The 22,374-nt window shown below is 40.7% G+C and overlaps 2 protein-coding genes across 2 annotated transcripts in view; one reads left to right on the top strand and one right to left on the bottom strand.

Moving 5' to 3' along the window:
- The window catches only part of LOC134203947 (uncharacterized), a 356,366-nt gene that overhangs the window by 140,246 nt on the left and 193,746 nt on the right, over positions 1-22,374 (bottom strand). The gene's annotated exons all lie outside the window — the stretch shown is intronic.
- Positions 1-22,374, top strand: part of LOC134203956 (uncharacterized) — a 190,957-nt gene that overhangs the window by 128,235 nt on the left and 40,348 nt on the right. The gene's annotated exons all lie outside the window — the stretch shown is intronic.

Genomic DNA, 22,374 nt, shown 5'->3' with positions numbered 1-22,374 from the left:
AAATTCCTTATTGGAATTTGAAAAATTCCTGTCCGGAATTTGGAGAATTCCTGTCCGGAATTCGGAGAATTGCTTCCTTTTCGGAGAATTCCTGTCCGGAATGTAGAGAATTCCTGTCCGGTATTTGGAGAATGCCTGTCCGGAATTCGGAGAATTCCTGTCCAGAATTTGAAGAATTCCTGTTCGGAATTTGAAGAATTCCTGTCCGGAATTCGGAGAATTCCTTCCTTTTCGGAGAATTCCTGTCCGGAATTTGGAGAATTCCTGTTCGGAATTTGGAGAATTCCTGACCGGAATTTGGAGAATTCCTGACCGGAATTTGGAGAATTCCTGACCGGAATTTGGAGAATTCCTGTCCGGAATTTGGAGAATTCCTGTCCGGAATTTGGAGAATTCCTGTCCGGAATTCGGAGAATTCCTGTACGGAATTCGGAGAATTCCTTCCTTTTCGGAGAATTCCTGTCCGGAATGTAGAGAATTCCTATCCGGAATTCGGAGAATGCCTGTCCGGAATTCGGACAATTCCTGTCCGGAATTCGGAGAATTCCTGTCCGGAATTTGGAGAATTCCTGTCCGGAATTCGGAGAATTGCTGTTCGGAATTCGGAGAATTCCTGTTCGGAATTTGGAGAATTCCTGTCCGGAATTCGGAGAATTCCTTCCTTTTCGGAGAATTCCTGTCCGGAATTCGGAGAATTCCTTCCTTTTCGGAAGAATTCCTGTCTGGAATTTGGAGAATTCCTGTCCGGAATTCGGAGAATTCCTGTACGGAACTCGGAGAATTCCTATCCGGAATTTGGAGAATTCCTGTCCGGAATTTGGAGAATTCCTTTTCGGAATTTGGAGAATTCCTGACCGGAATTTGGAGAATTCCTGACCGGAATTTGGAGAATTCCTGACTGGAATTTGGAGAATTCCTGTCCGGAATTTGGAGAATTCCTGTCCGGAATTCGGAGAATTGCTTCCTTTTCGGAGAATTCCTGTCCGGAATGTAAAGAATTCCTGTCCGGTATTTGGAGAATGCCTGTCCGGAATTCGGAGAATTCCTGTCCAGAATTTGGAGAATTCCTGTCCGGAATTCGGAGAATTGCTGTTCGGAATTCGGAGAATTCCTGTTCGGAATTTGGAGAATTCCTGTTCGGAATTTGAAGAATTCCTGTCCGGAATTCGGAGAATTCCTTCCTTTTCGGAGAATTCCTGTCCGGAATTCGGAGAATTCCTTCCTTTTCGGAGAATTCCTGTCCGGGATTCGGAGAATTCCTGTCCGGAATTTGGAGAATTCCTGTCCGGAATTTAGAGAATTCCTGTCCGGAATTTGGAGAATTCCTGTCCGGAATTCGGAGAATTCCTGTCCGGAATTCGGAGAATTCCTGTCCGGAATTCGGAGAATTCCTGTCCAGAATTTGGAGAATTCCTGTCCGGAATTTGTAGAATTCCTGTCCGGAGTTTGGAGAATTCCTGTCCGGAATTCGGAGAATTTCTGTCCGGAATTCGGAGAATCCCTGTCCGGAATTCGGAGAATCCCTGTCCGGAATTCGGAGAATCCCTGTCCAGAATTCGGAGAATCCCTGTCCGGAATTCGGAGAATCCCTGTCCGGAATTCGGAGAATCCCTGTCCGGAATTCGGAGATTCCCTGTCCGGAATTCAGAGAATTCCTGTCCGGAATGTAGAGAATTCCTTTCCGAAATTCGGAGAATTCCTGTCCGGAATTCGGAGAATTCCTGTCCGGAAATCGGAGAATTCCTGTCTGGAATTCGGAGAATTTCTGTCCGGAATTCGGAGAATTCCTGTCCGGAATTTGGAGAATTCCTGTCCGGAATTCGTAGAATTCCTGTACGGAATTTGGAGAATTCCTATACGGAATTCGGAGAATTCCTGTTCGGAATTTGGAGAATTCCTGTTCGGAATCTGGAGAATTCCTGTCCGGAATTCGGAGACCTGTCCGGAATTCGGAGAATTCCTGTCCGGAATTTGGAGAATTCCTGACCGGAATTTGGAGAATTCCTGACCGGAATTTGGAGAATTCCTGTCCGGAATTTGGAGAATTTCTGTCCGAAATTCGGAGACTTCCTGTCCGGAATTTGAAGAATCCCTGTCCGGAATTCGGAGAATCCCTGTCCGGAATTCGGAGAATTCCTCTCTGGAATTCGGAGAATTCCTCTGCGGAATTCGGTGAATTCATCCGCGGAATTCGGAGAATTCCTCTCCGAAATTCGGAGAATTTCTCTCCGGAATTTTAACATAAATTTTCCATAAAAAATTCTAATATATATTAAATTTTCCATAAAAATCCTAAATTCCTAATAAATTCGGATGGATTAAGACAACAAATCCATACTGAGATAATAAAAATAAATAACGAGAAAGGTCTATTCGGTGGTTGAATAGTCATTACTAGACAATAATCCTTTGCATTTCGCTACGATATGATTGTCTTGATAGAGAGCAATGCAATTGCATTGTTTGTGGGTATTTCCAATCATTGCCAGTTACGGTAAGAGCAATCGGATACGGCAGCCGTATCTGAGCCAGTAGTGTTTGAGCTGCGGTGAGCTCGTAATTCTGTGTACAGAATGCGTAGGAATGGTGGTACGGTTGAGTTTTCTTCGGAAATGGGCGATATTGCTGAAGTTCTGTTTGCTCGTTATCAGATGCAGAATAAATTAATAGTCGAGCACGCGCTGTAGTATTTTGTATAACACAAAATATTGCTTGCAATCCAGCATTTTATGCTGGACAACGTGTGTTAAAGAGTTAAACAGATCTGTATATACATCGTCATAATCGAGGGGGTTATAAGCAGAGGGGTGTAAGTGACATTTTGGTCAAAATTGTTTAGACTACAGCAAAAAATACTTTGGTTCTTGAGCTTTTTGCGACAATATGTTTATATATTTTGAACGATGTTTACAAAAAATGTTAAAAATCACAGAAAATTAGTAATTCTCAATGAAAGAATGTCTCCTTTAAGCAAACGCGTTTGCTCGGTATAAGGCACAGAAAGGGGTAATGCCTTCTTGAAATGGATGCGTCTGCCCGATATAGGACTAAAGATATTGATAACCCCTTTTTTAAATGGTAGCGTCTGCCCGGTACAAAGCGAAGGGATGATATAATGCCTTCATTAAATGAATACGTTTTCTCGGTATAAGGCGAAAAGAATAAATAAAGGATTATTCATAAAAACGTCTATCCCTAACGAAATAAAGAGTGGCGATAGCCTATTCATTATAACCGACCCCGTCTGCCAGATATAATAAAGGATTTGCAAGTGGCGTTTGAAATTTCGAAAACTACTTCTACATATTCTGTAAGGCCTTCCTAGGAGGAGCGGGAAGATGCATGGCTACCAATTACGTAGTATTAACCCATGCACAGCAACTAACATGATGACTATCATCGTGACGTGATTGCCTAAGACATGCGTGATGCCACCTGGTATATCATGAATTGGGCGATTTTGTGCATAATTTTTAGAACATTACCTGATAGACCCAGGCAATTACCAAAATTCAACACTAGGGGTGTTACTTATCTTATGCCGAAGGATCGGAATACTTTGAGCCCAGCCAAATACAGACCAATTACGTGTTTTCCGGGTATGTATAAAGTGCTGTCATTGGTACTAGCGAAAAAGATGCAGAACCATTGCGACAACCTGATGACCGAGAAACAAGAAGGTTGTTGACGCAGCACACAAGACTACAAGAATTAGCTCACCATTCATGAAGTCGTTGGGCAGACCACCCACATGCAAAGAGTATTACTTCGACTATACGAAGGCGAACGACTCAGTAGCGGTTGGTTGGTTGGTTGGTTGGTTGAAGGCGAAATATACAAGTTAAGAAGTCCTTTCATCGTGTCAACGGTATTTCGAAATGATTCTTGTTTGTCGGTTAAAGATAGCAGTGGGTAATAATTATTTTAAATTAATATTAATATATATTCAAATATTGCTACGAATGCGCCCTTTCGATTCTAAGATTATGGAATAAAGGGAGGAATGTAAAAATGACAGGGCAGTCAGAATTGAGTCGGGAACAAAAAAGGACGTGGAAGCAAGTTTATCCGCTCTTACCTCTTTTTGTCTTTTTATCCGAAATATCCGAGAAAACCCTAAACCAATGATCTATTAGAAGTTTCGTCGATTTCGCCTACTTACGCAGGTGTTTTGTTGGAAACTTTGTTACGTTGATGTCAGAAGTGGGGTATCGTCATGCCTTCCACTCAGATTGTGGCCATTAACACCATACTAGGTGAAAAGTTCAAAAGCTGAATGATCAGATCATCTCCAGCTTAGACGAAATGCGATCCGAAGTGAAAGATTTTGGTACCGAACGGGAATGTGTTGGTGAGGTTTTTTTTTTATTGTCTTTATTAATGAGGTTTTCGGCAGTGTGTTGGTGAGGTTAATTACTTGAAAAATATTTGTGTGGGCTTCGTGGCAGTGCGGTTAGCGACGTTAATCGTCTAGACGCATGGGCTATGGAGTGTGGGTTCGATTCCTGCCCTGGTAAGGAGGAAAAAATAAAAAAACTCGTCGGATTTGTTAAAGAATGTTTTGAAAATTCTCAAAATTATCCGAATTTTATTTTGTTGCCCCCTCAAAATATTATTTTTTGGCAAAAAAAAAATCCGAGGGGGAGGGGGACAAAATAGATTTTAAATATTTGTATCGGCCTAATCGTAAAAAAAATGTCCCTACCAAATAAACTCCCAAGTAACATTTCAAGTTTTATTCCGCTCTAGAAATGGTTTTCAAGATCGAATTACAAGAACTGACAATAAAACCCATTACTACAGGATTACCTTCTGATGACCACTATAAGAGTAAGATATGTCCAAGTGGCCCTCTCTAGATTACCACTATAAACCTCTTATAAGAGTATATAAAAATCCGTTTCAAGCACCCGCAAAAAAGGGAATTTGGCTGCGGCAGCTGTCAAAATTTTGCTTTGAAAAAAGAGAAACAAAATCTTGCAAACAAATAATAACAAACTAAAGTGTTGATGAAAATCATGATGAGGACGACTACAAAATAATACTTTTTCAAAGTTTTTTCTCCAATGTACTTTCATGGAAATGAGGTGCGCGGTCGATTTCATGGTGCAAAAATGAGATTAAGCACTACGCGCCCGCAAAATAATATAGTTTTGGGCAATGAATTTAAAATTATTATAATATCAATAACGTAAATCTTCACTAAACTAATTGATATTACACCCAGATATGTTTGTTTTTTTTATACCCTTTACCAAAAACCTGTTTTTTGCGGCGAAAACACCGTCTAATCATAAATTCCAGTGATAAATTTCACTGACATGAAGATGGTTCTCCATTTCCAATATAGCCATCATAGATTTCGATCAGAAAAATGTTGCTCTTATTAAACATCGTTATAAACCCTTTGCAATGTAAATATTCTTATTGGGGTTATTCATTTGACCACATTACGACCCAAAATTATGGCTTTGATCAAGCTTTGAAAATTGGACTTATTATGCTCTTCGTTACAACCGTAGAGCTGCTAACAAGACCAGTCGGCATTTGACGTTTGAAGCTTTTCGAACAGATTTATTAGAGGTTTATGGATAGCAATAAGATCGCCAATAAATCTGAGCAACTAGCCATGGTGACTGCTGTCATAAATCCGCTATAAGAATTAAATAAATCTAACAAGCATGTAAATTGTTACTTGGGCTATGTTTCTGTCAATTGCTGTTAGGGTAACGGCTGTATTTTGGACCGGGCTCATATTTTGGACCACCCAGCTGAATTTTACATTTTTATCACGCAAAAATAAATAAAACATGCAACATTTATATTTTATCGCAAAAAGAAACTATCCATAAGGTATCTCCTACATTTGTTTCTTATAAAGTATAACAATTATTAAGAAAATTTTCACGCATTTACCCATTCCGGCTGGATTAGGCCAAAACCAAGACGACATTGTAAAATTGAAGTCAACTTTCAAAAGCTGTAAGTTTATTTGTACATAGATTTAAAACATGTGAATGATATCGTTGACTTATTAAAATCTAATTGAAACAGTTTCATATCTCGAGCAAAACAATTTAAGTTTAAAACAGTATTCTGAGGCATGTCCAAAAAAGTTTCATTTTTCAATGAACCGAACATATTTTTGACATATTTTCTTTTTAAGTTTTAGATTTCTTAAACTTTTGTTTTCTAGTATAAAACCATTAATAAATTACTGTTCATACCTCGGTTCATACAGCATTTACAAATTAACGCTCTCCGTCCGTGCTGCTTGCCAATGCAACGGAGTTCCGCGTTCTACGATTATGTTTCGATTGAAAAAAGAATGTGCAAGAGCAAGGAAGAACCGGGCAACCCTCTACTATCAATGGCGCAAATGGAACAGATCTGGTAAATTACATAAAAAATATGGCAGGGTAGGAGTGACCATGTGCATACGTCATGACAATGGGCCGCATGTTTGTTTTGTTTTGATGATGCTGTACCGAGTGGTACTGAAATTGATATGAGTTTCAATACCCTTAGCTGGTAAATATTGCTCTAAGCTTTTGAGTGCTTATAAAGGTGTATTGCTTAACAAGGATTTAAGGATAAAAATGCCATACATGCTTGAGATTTCTAATTTAATCTAATAGTAACGTAACTTGGCAAGCAATTCAAAGTTGTTCGAGTGGTCCAAAATATGTTCAATAGGTGGTCCAAAATAAAAACAGGTGGTCCAAAATTAAATCTCACATATCTTCAGAATTTATGATAGTTTGATTCTTTCGGTAGGATTTACAACATTTTTATCAACAAATTCTACCTAGCATTCACTACTTTTCAGTTGCATAGGTATTTGAGCAAGCATTATTACAAAATCTTACTTTTATTCGAAAAATTGTTCAACCATCTCCTAAAGTGGTCCAAAATACCTCCCTTACCCTACTAGTTAGCCAGATGCTATTGACAGAGTCTGACGGGCATTTTATATTCCGCGTTAGTATTGTCCTGTTCGTGTAAGTTAATCCGAGTTACTCGTCATCTAAAGTGATCCTGAGTTGAATATAAGGGGCCGCACTCTTATTACGTACGTATTACACCCCCTACCTAGGCTGACCATACGTACCGTGTTTAACGGGACAGTCCCGTTTTCAGGCCTTATTAAGCTGTCCCGTCGTAATCTAAAAAATCCTCAATTTGTCCCGTTTTTTCATTGATTCTTCCAAAGATTTTTGAAAACTTTGTTTTCGTGATTTTTTATGGGTATAAGTTCTTCCAAAGAGATCCAAAATATTATTCAAACAAATTCAACATTTTAGGCAGGAATCTAAAACTAAATACAAACAAAAGTGGACGCAACCCATAAAAAGTGTGAGATGTTATAAGTGTTGCTTTTGAAAGAATGCTATCAAGGTTTTAGACAGTTGATGACAACAGGTGACAACGGGAGATTTTTTCATATAGTTTCATTTCAATTATCTTTTTCTGCTTATCTCGAAGGCGTTAAAATTTGGCCAATTTCATGAGTGGATTGATTGGAACCAGTAACTTGGTAGGAAGTATATCCTGAAAATCAGGTCAAATTGAGTCAATATAATGATGCGCAGGGACATCGATTTCAATCGATTGATTCTTTTTGAAACATTAAGAATTATTCAGTCTTCTCGAATAATTCTGAATATATTGAAATCATCTACTGTGAAAAAACGACGGCATACAAAAATAGTTTATAGGTGAATCAGCTGAATGAAATCGTATTTAAGGCAGTTTCAAACCGAGGGAAAATTTGTTCGGATCTCGGACCTTACGTACTTTGAGGCTAGTTTACAGATCAAGAGCTTGTCTGCAAATTTTGCTTCCATATGTGAGGGCGGGATTTATTGGATTCTGTTGTAGGAAAGAGGTACTTTGACTTTTTTTTTACATTTTCAATTGTTTAGAATTGGAAAAGTTTTATATTGGTCAGTAATAAAATCCATGTTCAAAAAGAATAAAATAAAATATTTCAGAATACCACATTTTTTTTAACAAATTTTTGAAAAATGCCTAATATGTGGTTTCTTTGTGTTTTTTTCCGCGCCCTTTTGAAGAGTGAAATGTTTGTAGTTTAGTATTTTTCCACAACTAACTTAACCCTTAAGTCACTCTAAAAAACTTCTTAAACGAAAACTGAAAATCAAGCTCAAAGGTTTTGAAATTTCCACAGCTCTTGAATTTTGTCACAAGGTTTTTTGACATGTCCCGTTTTGCAAGTGCGTTTGTCCCGTTTTTTCGCCGAAATGATCTGGACAGCCTTCCTACCATCATGTAAGATTTTTCCATACATTTTTTTTTATTTATATGAATGCGTAAAATACGACAGACCCTCCTTCCCTTCATAGGTGCTTACGTAATATGTGTACGGCACCTAACACGACGGGTGGTCTTCTTCCGAGGTGGTGCGTAAGCGATTCGTTAAAAATTTCTCCAGGAACTGCCGCGGCACTGCAACCATTGCACTATGGTCCAAGGTGTAGATTTACGCGGAAAAAAATGTTGTTCTACAAAGTTTGGAAAAGTGAGGCCATCATTATGGCGCTATCAAAAAATAGCATTATACATATACCATTATACATATAAACAAAAAATTACAGAATACTTTCAAGTAATGTTCTCCAAAGTTATAACGCAACTTATTCCAATAAATTTTGCTAAAAAACTGTTTCTGTAGCTCTCAAGTATGGCTGATTCAGAGCAATTTTACCTAATTGGCTTAGGGTGTCCCTAAAAACAGTATATTTGATCTGCTATATCGAAAGCTGCTCCAATTGTAGCAAACCAAAAAAATATGTTCACACGGTATTTGAAAAAATAACTCATATTCTTAATTATGTCAAAGATTTGGAGATAGATTTTCTTATCTCAAGTTTTATCAATTAGGTAATGATTTTTTTTAACTCAACAACGGAAAAATATAATAAAAAATAAAAAATCTATAGCTTTTCATTCATTTTATCATTATCACCCTATTGCAAGATTTACGAGACGCATTTTAGCGTATGAATTGTGATTCTGGGCTGACTGGTTGAATTTTTGATACTTTTCGAAAACATGAAAAGGTCTAATGCATAAGTTATGAAATTGATGATTACACAACTATTATGCCAAATGACCATTATGCCAAACGGCAATTATGCCAAACGACCTTTATGCCAAACGGCGTTATAGCAAACGACTTTATGCCAAATGACCTACCACCGTTTGTTTGCTGCTATGTCAGAGTCGTGCCGGCGTGCGGTCAACATTTGCATGAGATTTTTTTGTATCGGCTTGTGCGCAGCGCAAACAGCACAGAATAGAGTTTAATTACCTGTGGCGCAAAGCCTAGAAGGAGTGCTATCCGTAGGTCAGCTTCTGATTTTTAAGAGTTCAACGGTAAGTGTTACATCGGCAATTTTATTACTCAAATGTTTAGGGAAAACAGAGGAATAGTAATCTAATAAATTAGCAAAGATTTGTTATCAGTTAGGGAATTTTGTAGAACAACGACTTTTAGAAGATAGTGTTTTTATGCACTTAAAAGGTTGGTTTGGTTGGTTTGGTTCTTTATTATAGACCTTTGAACCGTATTGGTTATTCGGGTCCGTACTTAAAAGGTTGAAAATCACTTTAACATGGTCAAAACGTAAACGGAACGAATCACAATGTTCACAAGACTTGTAGAGCATTGAAAATAGCCCAAAAACATTGAATTGGCTTGAGCCACCTCGAAATTTTATCCGAATTAGCTGAAAATTTGACAGAAGGCTTATTTTAGCATATGAATTGTGACTCTGGGCTGACTGGTTTAATTTTTGATACTTTTTGAAAACATGAAGAGGTCTATTATGCATAATATGTTAAATGTTTCTAATGATTGTCACTTGAACGTTATAAGAGAGATGTTTCGAATTGATTATTGTGAATTAAGATCAAATTCTATCAAATCACTGCTCGAAGGAACTTTGGTAGAGTTTTTATTATCCGCTTATTTCACTTAAAATCGTTTTACCTCTGGGTCAGCAGCAAGATCGTCGTTGACTAAAACAAACTACAAAATAGCAAAATTGTAAATGTTTTAGAGAAAAACTATTTTTTACATTGATTAATTTGATTAATTCTTGCAGGTAACCGTTAGAATTCGAAATGAGCAAAAAAGCTCGTTTCGGCATCCAATTAGAATATACAACACCACCTTTTCATTACTATCACATTGGCAACCCGTTAACCAAGACGAACCTCTGCCATAAAACCTAACCCCCAGATTCCAATAAAATTCCGCAGGAGCTCGTGGCGAGTGCAGAGGTGTTCTCGGCTTGCAGTGGGCGAGTGACTGCATCATCAATTCCTTCCCATCCCCGATGACCGTGAGGACGTGGCCAGCGCCGTTATCGACCATCCAAAATACTAGAGCTCTCGGACTGTGCACATTGAGGTTGAAGAGCAAATCCCATGCTTCCATCCATTGGTTTCCCTGTGCAATTACGATTGTTCTGGTCGATCATGGAGTAGCAACTACGAAATGCACGGTCGTCATGCTCATGCTCATGCATTAATGCGAGGGAAGATATGATCCCTTCTTTCAGAGGATGGCAGAAGGTCCAGTAAAAGGCAAAAGTTCCTTACTTCAATTCAAGCATTCACTCGGTTAGAGGCAAGGGAAGATGTGATTCCTTTATTTAGAGGATGTATTTGCTCGACAAAAGGTAAAACACGACATAGTTCCTTTGTTCAATTCAGGCGTTTGCTCGGTTTAAGGCAAAGGAACATATGATCCCTTCATTCAGAAGATATTTTTGCCTGGCAGAAGTCAAGAGAGGGAATGGTGGCTCCACCCCTGTACCTCGAATGCCATTACCCCGAAGGCCACTACCCCGAAAGTCCATTACCCCCAATACATTTCGAATCTGTAGTTTTCAGCTATCACTATTTTTAACACCCACGGATAGTGATGAATCGTAAAATGACAACTTTTGAGAATAATTTGCTTGGAATAAAAGTATATACTACTTAGAGTTACTTAGAGAAACGCATTAAAGGTTCTGTTTAATCAACATTTTTGACTTTTCGTATAATTAACTTAAATTATCATTCTACGCCATTATTGTCTGAAAAGTTCTATTCTACGAAATGGTGTAAGTAAGGAGATAACGCCTTCTTTCTATAAACATAAGATGTACAGTGGAAATAATACCTTATTTAAATTAACGCATTTGCACGGTATAAGGCAAGCATAGGAGTTATTGCCTTCTTTAGATGAATGCATTTGTCCGGTATAAGGCAAACAGAGGAGGTAATGACTTTTTCAAATGAACGCATTGGCCCGGTTTATGGCGAACAGATATGATAATGCCTTCTTTTAATGAACGCATTTGTCGAAACTAAGGCAAACAGAAGATAACCCAAGCAGCACGCTTGTCATCAATGAGTTACTGTGACCTATGTACGACCAAATCAAGTCATATATGAGTTTCTGCAACCAAATCGACCTAAATTGTGCTACTCGGGAATGGTTGAAGGAGATCAGAGTTGATAACGTTCGCATATTCGACGAACAAAAGAGATCCTCTCATTCTAGGGTCTTGTCACCATGCCTTTCTTGTCACAGTAAGGTTCATCGCCGGCAAACTTCAGAAGCAACTTTTCTACCCCTTTATTCTGTTTAAATACATGGTCGCTAGTCGACTCAAGCCCAGTCGACGTGGGCTGAAATTTCCTCCAGATCCCTGCATTGAGCATTAGAACGTGCTGCGAAATTCTCACCTTAGATTTAATAGTCTTCCAAGCTAGCACATGATATGTAACGGGATTTTTCGGAAGGAGAATTATTCATTCTTTACTGTTTTCAAACAGTTCTAGTCTAATGACACGAATCGCGAGACCATCACGGTGAACCTTGTAAAAGGACTGTCGGATCAAAAAATAAGCACGGATCTACGATAAAAATTCTCGTAAAAATTGTTTTATTTACTCGACTGGAGTCGCCTTGAATAAGTCGTAAAACAAGTCGCAACAATCATTCACATGAATTAGAAATAAATTTCTATTGATTATTTTTTTCCCATTAAATAAACTATAAACTTTAAATCAGGACTGTGTCGGGGTACTGGCTCATTCGGGGTAGTGTGCCACTCGGGATGATGGCATTCGTGATAGGGACTCAATGGAATGGAATTATGGGTGGTGTCAAGGAATCTAAATGGTTTCAGTTTCAGTTCAGGAATTTGCTTGGTTTAAGACACGGATATAAGATATTTTTTATATTAAGATATTTACACGGATATTAAGATATTTACACGGACAAGATAATTCCATTCTTTCAAAGGATGCATTTGCCCGGAAGACGACAAGAGTCGATATGATTTCTTCCTTCAATTCAGGCATTTACTCGGCTTAAGGAAAAGGAAACAATGATAATGATAATGGCGCCGAGTGAGTGCCTTTTTGACATTCAAGAGGTAGAAAATATTTACATATTTTAATCAATGCAGGCCTTGATTAATTGAAACCCATTGGCACTCACCCGGTATCAACAAACAAACAAAATGTCAAAATCTTTAATATTTCCTTTTTGTTATTCATGGGTTTGGTACTTTCCTAATACTTTTTTGTAATGATTTTATTTTATTTTTTAGCAATGGTAGAAGCCTATAAGAAGCCACAGCAAATCAACAAACATAAAATTATTATAATCTGCAATCAGACATCTGGGTGAGGCGATGAAGGAAATGTCAGAATGGATTCAAAACGACCGACTCACTAAAATCAAGCAGTATTTCCAGGGGAGGTAGTTGATGGGAACCTACGAATCGAGAATTATAAAAAAAGAGAACAGGCACTTTGGACTAAAGAAAAACACATTTTGGTGCTTTTACTTTCCCAAAGTTCTAACCGGAAAGTTTTGGAACTATTGTGGCTAACCTAGTCTCGAGTGGGCCGTTCAGTACGATATTCTAGTGCAGCTTAAGGGCAGGTGATCGGTGATACCACCTGAACCTGAACTGAATCGCCTCCAGAGTCACAATCCTCTGAATTCCGGTATTATAAAGCCTTCTTCCGCGAGCGCTGGTTGAACCACGTGTTTATCAAAACCAGTGTTGTAAAATGTTATTTGCATTATTTTTCATAATTTTCCCAGAACTTTTTTCAGTAGTAAGCTATCAACTATTAAGTATGGCAAACTTATAGCGCTTAAATGTGGCTACAACTTTGTCTAACAAGACATTGCTGTAAATATGTAATCTGGGGCGTGGGAGGCAAAATGTTATTCAAATGACATTATGTCAAATGACACGTGACATTTTGGAGAGATTTCACTCTCTAGCCTCAGATGTTATATTTAGAGCAATGTACTTTTGGACAAAAATATAGCACTATTCAAGCGTTATGCGTGCATCTAAAATTTTGAAGTAAATTCGGCTTCCGAAGAACGTTATGAACAAATTAGTCAAATGACATGCAGATGACATTTTACAAGCCTGATCAAAACCTTCGCAGAATCAATGTGGCAACCATTGGGATTCGCAAATGGTCGTATCACAGTGAACCTTTGTTCTCATCATTTGCGGTCCCCGGGCCCCGACGCATACAAAATTGCAGGAACTGCGTCGGCCAGTAAGATAAACCAGCGCCAGTGAATATCCGATCGACCCTCCGTCCTTAGGACCGCAAGTTTGATTCCCGTACCGTGCCTTTCGTTTGGTTACTATAGTCAAAGCCTCTGCCTACGCTCATATTCTACGGAATCATTAGATGACCGCCGCGCCGATACGGATCCAAGCCATCTTACTCGCCGTTGACTTGCTCCGGTGGATTCAGGGGGTTCTGGGGTAGGTCTTATAAAGCAAAAAAATGCTACAACTAAACTTGCAGTTATCCTAGAAAATAAAATAAAATTATTGCAAAAAATGCATAAAAAATAACCAAATCCTTGAACAACATAATATGGAACATATTTGACATTTGTTTGTTGATAACAGATGAGTGGCAATGTTCTCCAATGAATCAAGGCCTACATTGATTAAAATATGTAAATATTTTCTACCTCTTGAATGTCAAAAGGCACTCATTCGGCCGCCATTATCGTGCGCAAAATACTGGATTCAAGCATTTGGTTCGCACGGTTCTATGCAAGGGGAGATATGATCCTTTCTTACAAACCGTTTGCTAATAAAAGGGAGAAAAACAAAACAAACCACCAATGCCTATTTAATTCAATGCTTATCTATCTTGTTGGTAGGTGCGTCAACATTTGAAATGGTCCCGTTTTGACAGGGGACCTAATTTGTCACGGGACTGACGGGACTTGACAGGGGGCTTAATTTGTCACGCCGTCCAGTTTCCAATTATCATGTATTGCCCATATGAAAGAAACCACGTAACTGAATGGCTCAACAAATCTTACTTATCCATTACACAGCTCAAATAACAATTGTGCCAAATGACCTTATGCCAAACGACCATTATACCAAATGGCCGTTATGCCAAACGGCCATTATGCCAAAGGACTTTATGCCAAACGACTTTATGTCGAACGGAGTACAATCCAAACAAACAGTTTGCTTCATCGGCAAAAAAAGTCACGATGTCGCGTAATATTTTCCCGGAATGTTTTTTGGATTGTTCAAGAGAATTGTATGTTTTTTGAATTACATTGGTTTTTTAAATATGCATGGAAAGTTCTTCTGAATTTCCACGAAAAGTTGTTCAAAATAGGAACGGGATTTCTTTTCAAAGTTCCTCGAGACATTTCAAAATTTGGGACCGATTTTTTTGGAATTCATTTGATTTAAGTAATTTTTTTTTAGGATTTTTTTGGATTTTATACATTTAGGTTTACACGATCAAAAATACGACTGGAAAAAATCGTTTGAAAACAGAATTCTGTGTACTTGGAATCCATTACAAAATATTTTAGATTTTTATGGAAAGCCCTATTAAATATTGACCGTAATGTCATATGAATTTGCACACGAGTTTTGGAAGTAAATTATTGTTCCTGCTTTCTGGAATAAATGCTTTTCCAAAAGTGCCTTCAATGAAGAAATATTAAATGTATTTTAAGCAGTCGTGCCCCGTTGCGTTGCCAAACTTTTAAATTCCACTATTGCTAGTTTTACAAAAATCTACTTCTGCATAGATACAAAAAAAAATGATCTTGTTATAATCGAACATTTCGTTGCTGCAAAATTAACACTTCTGGCGATCAATATTATGGACATATAATATTCAAGATACCCCCTTTACCTTTTGTAAGAACTTGCGGAACAAACCTGGAAATAGAAAAAAAAGAAGGAAAAAAGTTAAACCAATGGAATATTACGGGGAAAACATTACTTCCACACAGTAGTGTAGTACTTTGATAGCGAAAACTTATTTTTATACTAAAACTAGTCGACCCGGCAGACGTTGTCCTGCATAGTAGGCGAAAATGCGCGTTGTGGACTTTCCATGCGAAATTTCCATACGGTTATTAGTTTTAGTTTTTACTGATTTACTCAACCTTACCCATGATTTTCGCATAAGGAAATATCATATAAACCCGTCGGAAACTATAACGAATGTTTCTGCTGAAGAAATGAAAAAAATCCATCCAGCCGTTTTCGAGTTATGCGGATACGAACACAGCATTTCATTTTTATATATAAGATTTATTTGATTCACAATAGAAAAAGCCGCAAATAATATATCAAATTGTATATTGGTTCGAATAATGTGTTACAGCCCACAAATGTTGATATAATTGACCTGTTTTCAAACGCTTTCTGACTGCATTATCTGAAACACGAGCAATAAAATCGTTAGATGTTTTTTGGTTTATAAAAAAATGACGAGCGATGTACCATACACGCTTATTTTTATCTACTCAGTGGCTGAGTAAAATTGTATTGCCATCTCTTTTTATTTCCCTAGGAAACTTTTCTTAATTTCGGTGGAAAAAAGCGACGGCAATACAATTTTGCTCAGTTACAGAGTAGATTTAAGTTAGAGTGTATGAATTGTTTAAGATCATAATGCCTGTATACTGAAAATAGGGAGGAAACGATTTGAGCAATATGTAGAAGTTCTCTTTTTCGGGAAAGGTAAATTCACATTCGATGCACAATAAGAACAGACAGGGATGCTATCATGCATTAGCTCGATACGACGAGATGAGTAGAAGTGCATGTTCTCTGCACTCTTAAAACAAATCGTAGATTTCTGTGAAATTTCACCGAAATATCAACAGCAAAACAATTCGGTAAACAACCATTTTACAGAAAACTCGGTGGTTTTGACAATTTAACAAAGGAAAAAATCACAGAAACTTGGTGCAATAATCACCGAACAGTTCTGCTGTTGACATTTCGGTGAATTTCACTGAAATTCATCGAAATCTGTGAAGTAATTTAAGTGTGTGTAATGTAGGAAATCGAAAATAACCTGACCAAAGCTCCTTTAATCATCATTCCACTAAAGAGACGATTCTTCATAACTACTCTAACACCACGGACGGAGCCTCAGGAGCTTATTTTGGAGCAATTTCCATAATGGAAGCAATTTCCACCCACTCGATAATGGTCTTTGTCCGCTGCATACCACCTCGTAATGTCCCAACTGCGCCCAGGAAGAAAGCTTGTAAGCTCTCTCATAATTTATATTACCTTAATAATGGCACCAAAGGTGGCGTGATTCGTTCCCGTTTTTCATCCACTTCGTTTTACCGCAAAATGAATGGTTTTGCTGCCAGATCGATGGCAAGTAGACGGCACACTACTCAGAAATTCAATTTGTCAAATGCTACCATCATCAGCAGAAATAAAGGTGGGATGGCGAACACGAGCGCAATTTGCGTCCCAATTTTACGCCGACGACATTTCCTTCTCGGATTAGCAAGACGCTCGATCCGCCGTCGAGGCTCAATCTAATTTTGCGAATTGAATTGCGAAGTTATCCTTGATTGGAAAAGTTGCTCCGCGGTTCCCACGTCTGCCATCATGGGAGCAACAACACACCTTTGGGGGTGGGAACGGAAATGAACCTCCTGGCGGTGGCGCACCTAAACCCCGGCCCCGGTTGTAATCTCTGCGCTGCAATTTTATTGCTTTTCTCGTCCTTTGCACAAGGCCGCAAACACTCCCACGGAGCTTACAATGGCATATCTCATTTCATCCCTTTCATTTTTCTTCATGACACACCGAAATTTCCATAACAATGGCGAGATGATCCACCTAACCAGAGGAGGGGATGTTGCTAACCCATCCATCGTCATGCCGTTGTTGTCTCCAGTTTCGTCGTTGTCGTTTGGTGACCTCCCATGGAAGTGGGATGCATCATGTGTGTATGCCAAATGGCAGCCCTACATCGTCCGACCGGCGGGCGAATGCTCCTCCATGTAGGTACGTGACAATGGCAGTGGGACAAGAAAAATGACGGCAACAGCGACGGCTAATACGACGGGGCGGCAGCCACTTATGTTAATACATGGATAACATAATAGCGATAGATTCCATCGAAGCACGGATCAGCGATTTGATGGCGATCCATAAACTTAGATTATTTCTATGCTCTAAGAATGTAAACGAAGCGGTTCCTCCCGCGAACGAAAATAAAGACATTTCCATTCATTTGGTAATATATAAGTTGTTTTTCTGGGTCGGAGAAAGATGAGCCATCGACTGGAGCTTCCAGGCAAAATAAATAACAAAGCGATAGTGAGTCACAGCTAACAGACAAAGAGGTCCGAGAATAGAATCTAATTACAAACGTGTTTTGAATTGCCAATGCGTACCACTGGATCTAATGCTCGACCTTACAGATTTTACTTTGAAAACCTCAGCGGAAGTGAAGATGCCCGTCCGTTTCCTATGTGTATTTGTATAGACATCCGTGACAGTTGATAGACGTCGGACAGGATGCGGGGTGTTCGGGTCGCCACTCGAAGACGACGACGAAGGAGGGAGTAAGCCACTGTCGCTCGTTGTCACGTTGCTGCTTAGGACATTTATTGGCCCTCTGAGACCTCATAAACGGGAAAGCGTTTGGATGGTATTTACTTTCGCCAGTGGCGATGTCGCGAGAGCCAACAACTTCATCACCACTGCTAACCATAATAATATCCTTCGTTGAGGATTTTGCCGCCTCATCATTTGCGGGGCAACCGCGTCGCGTCGCCTGGGCTTGGACCAATTGCTATATCTTAATAAATCTTCGCTTTCTCGTACCGAATTGGGACGGATCCTGACGATGGTGGTTGGGGGCAGAAAGTTGAGCTAAGATAAATTCCGTGAACGTGATCCATGGAAGCTTTCTTCTAAATAGTCTGTGGTAAACAGATACGCAAGCGTTTATCTTATTGGGAATAACGAGAAGTTTTGTAGCAGATACATAGATTGGTACATAAATATTTCATTATGTAGTTCCTAAACATTTGAGAATTTTTGATCTAAGTCTTTTACCAAACCATCTCGGATTTTAGATGTAGTAAACAAGCCTTGTTAATCGACACGATTAGCGCACCTCACTTTGGTCATTTTGACCCACTATCCCCAACAGCCAACGGTGAGTGTGATAGGAGTGCACTCAACTGATAAGATACTTCTGCACTCATATGAGAGTTGGCGCGAAAGGTAATAAAAACAAAAAGCGAAACAGGATAGACAAAACTCGTTCAACGTTGTTCAACATCTTTCCACGCATTCCATAGAATATTAGTAAATTAATTAAGATACCAAGTGAATTAAACCATATAAATATCGGTAAGCTAATTCCTTATGAATACAGTGATAGTGAAATCAAGATTTCTCTCTAAAAATTAGGCTACGACCAGCTATAGTGTATTAGCATATGTGCTAAGGTAGTACACGATTTTGCTATCAGAACCGGTGAGAAAATTACAAAATTTCCCACATTATCGAATTAAACATGAATTATACCGATATCATACAGCTCGATTTGCGCATACCCGTAAACTAGAAGTCCATCCGGCTCAATTAGTACCCGTAGCGAAGGCCAGTGAGGACACTAAACGTAAGTGCAAAATATGATTTATATAATGTTAAGCTCTAAGGATACTACTATGTTGTACCCGTCATCAGGGGTTCACAAGGCCACTTTCACGGTACATTTTACCCAAGCCTAAAATTGTATGAAGATAAATTCATGCTGATGAAGAATTTCATAAATCTCGTGTAGTAAATAAGTTCTATGTGTCTTCTAATAGGAAAATTATATTCTCCAATTCATCAACGGATTACGTGCGTATCAAACTCATTTCCGTGACGGAGAATTATAATTCCGGAACCTCTCGTTGAAACGACTTTCAACAAGCCTATGTGCATGTGATTAGCTGTAGATCAGTGATTGCGTGTTGATCCTTGGAGTATGCAGAGTTTACCATAATTAATCGTTGCTCATGACATTATTAATAGATGTGTGCATATGTTGCGAGGCCATCACCATCCCCTCAGCGACCCCACTCTCTAGCTTCGAGGCCCTCCCCGGTGGTACACGTGGCCTTTTGGCCTTTCTCGTATACAAAGTATATGTTAAGGCTATAAAAACGCTCCAAAAACGAACTTTTTATAGGAGGCCCGGGGACCCATAGTGTTATATACCGATCGTGTGTGTGTTTTTTTCCTAAGCAATGGAGGGGGAATCTACTCAACAGACATCCTGGGTTGTCCAGGAAGTGCGGGGTTAGGGACCACCTCCAAGAGCAAACGAGGGAGGCAGGACTACATCCCCGACCCGCTAAACCGTTTCCATTGCCGCCAAGCCCAACGTCCCTTCGGTACAACCAGAAAGTAATGCTTCAAAGGGGGGGCAGTGCACAACGCACCCTCGAGGTAAGCTGCGTGTCCTTGCAGCATTGAACATGGTGACTCGCTGTTTTAGAAGAACACCATGGTATCGTGCCAGCGCGTTGCCGGCTTTCCAGGTAGCCTTACCACGCCCTATGTCCTCGGAAGGTGGGAAGGGTCGACTTCGCGCCTGCTTCCCTCTGCACGGCTGGTATCAAGAATGATGCCGCGTGCACCCCAAATTGACGAGGACCCCTTTCCGTCCTCAGGCTCGGAACCCTCCCGGTTGACCGACGCCGCGAAAGCGACGATACCATGTTGTTCTTCGCGCGGCCACTTGTTCGATAAAAGGATCGAGCTCGACCACAGGGCACCGGTATGACCCATGAAGCCGACTCCGAACCCTTGGACCACCTCTTATTTGCGCCCGAACTAGCCATCCTCGAGTCCACGCGCCACCTTCTGTGTAGCTCCGAGGCGATCTGAACGATAGCCGATAAAACGGCGTTCCAGCCAACATCATCTTTACATATCCTCCGGACTAAGTTGTCCGGGGTAGTGTCCAGACCACATGTGGCAAGCATGTGGTCACGCATTGTGCGAAAACGTGGGCACACGAACAACACGTGTTCCGCCGTTTCCTCTAAACCTGCGCACACCGGACACTCGGGCGAGGCCGAGTGTCCGAACCGGTGTAGATACTGTCTGAAGCAACCATGGCCTGTAAGGACCTGGGTCAGGTGGAAAGTTATTTTCCCAAGTCGCCTCTTGACCCACGTACCTATCTCCGGTATCAGCCTATGTGTCCGTCTATCCTTAGTGGAACTGTCCCACGCACGCTGCCATTTGACCATTGAGGCCAACCTGACAGTCCTACGGATGCCTCTCGTGCCGCGCATTTCGAAACACTCTATGTCTTCACCAATAATGATGTCAATAGGAATCATACCGGTGATGACATGCATCGTGCGACACGGTACGGCACGCGCTCGCAACTCTTAGGCACATGAGCCTATAAGTACTTTCAAACTTCGTTCTGTAGCAGTTAATACGCAGGGCCATGCCCCAAGCTCGCCTCCCATACCTCCATACCATATGGACAGAGCGACACTAGCCAGAAGCGTGCGCTTGCTGGCAGAAACCGCAGAGCTATTGGACATCATCCGGGACAATGCCACTATAGCTGAGGAGGCACGCTTGCAGGCGTAATTGACGTGGCTGCCAACGGTGAGCTTATCGTCGATCATTACCCCCAAGAGTTTGATGGAGCGTTCAGAGATGACCGTGCAGTTGCCTGCCCTTATCACCGCTTGTTGCTCCGACTTTCGGTTGTTGACAACAACCACCTCAGCCTTGTGGGCTGCAGTCAACTCCACCTCTTCGATCGATTCGCCGTAGACTTCCAGCGTAATATTGTCAGCGAAGCCGACGATTACCACGCCCACCGGGAACTTCAACCTCAACACACCGTCGTACATGACGTCCTATAACACCGGACCCAGTATGGAACCTTGCGGAACCCCTGAGGTTATGTCAACGCACTTCCGCCCGCCTCCGTGTCGTATACCAATACTCGATTCTAGAAGTAGCTTTCGAGAATCTTGTACAGGTACACGGGAATTCCAAGACGCAGGAGCGCATCTGCAATAGCTGTCCATCTGACACTATTGAATGCATTCCTCACGTCGAGAGTCACTACACAATAGCGACCCCCCTCCTCTAACGCTGGATAGCTATCTCCGTGGATTTTGTAATCGACTAGATAGCGTCTACGGTCGACTTACCCTTTCGGAAGCCAAACTGGTTACTCGATAGACCATCCGCGCCCTCCGTGCGTATCAACAACCTGTTGAGGATGATCTTCTCGAGCACCTTCCCCGCCGTATCATCTAGGCATATTGGTCTATATGCCGACGGATCACCAGGTGGTTTTCCCGTCTTTGGCAATAGTACCAAGCTCTGCCTTTTCCATGCTTCAAGGAAGACCCGCGATGATCCTCTCCAGCATCTCTGGAGATCGCTCTGTAGGGGCCATCGCCCTACGTGTCTTGGCCATTACGACCCTATAGGCGTCACCCCAAGGATTCGCATTGGCACTTTGACATAGGCTCTCGAAGCAGCCTTTTCTGCTTTATCTAATCTCAGTCTTCAGATCGGCTCTAGCGGCCATGAACGCCACCCGTCGTTCAACAGACTCCTCTACTGTGCATGCTCGCTGTATTCACCTCCGTGCCCGTAGGCAGGCGCGGCGCAGTTTTGCAATTGCTTGAGTCCACCAGTATGCCGGTGGCCTCCCATTCTTAGGGTGGACTTTCGCATGCACGCGAGTACTGTTACCAGCTGCTCGTCGCTCAGAGCGAGAGTATTGTGCTCGCGGCGGAGCGCTTCCTTAAACACCTCGTCGTTGAAGTACGATGTCTTCCACATACGAGGGCTAGGCCTCGGCCCTCCTACCTTCCGCTGAATGCTGGTCGTATAGTCGATAGCCATCATCTACCCTCCAGTTCGAACTACTCGTTTGGCCAGGGATCCAGAACGTAACGTCGATAATCGACTCGGCCCCGTTCCAGCTGTAGGTACATTTGATACC

Source organism: Armigeres subalbatus, chromosome 1, assembly GCF_024139115.2.
Source record: "Armigeres subalbatus isolate Guangzhou_Male chromosome 1, GZ_Asu_2, whole genome shotgun sequence".
NCBI classification, from domain to species: Eukaryota; Metazoa; Arthropoda; class Insecta; order Diptera; family Culicidae; genus Armigeres; species Armigeres subalbatus.
This window is presented reverse-complemented; position numbering and strand designations above follow the sequence as displayed.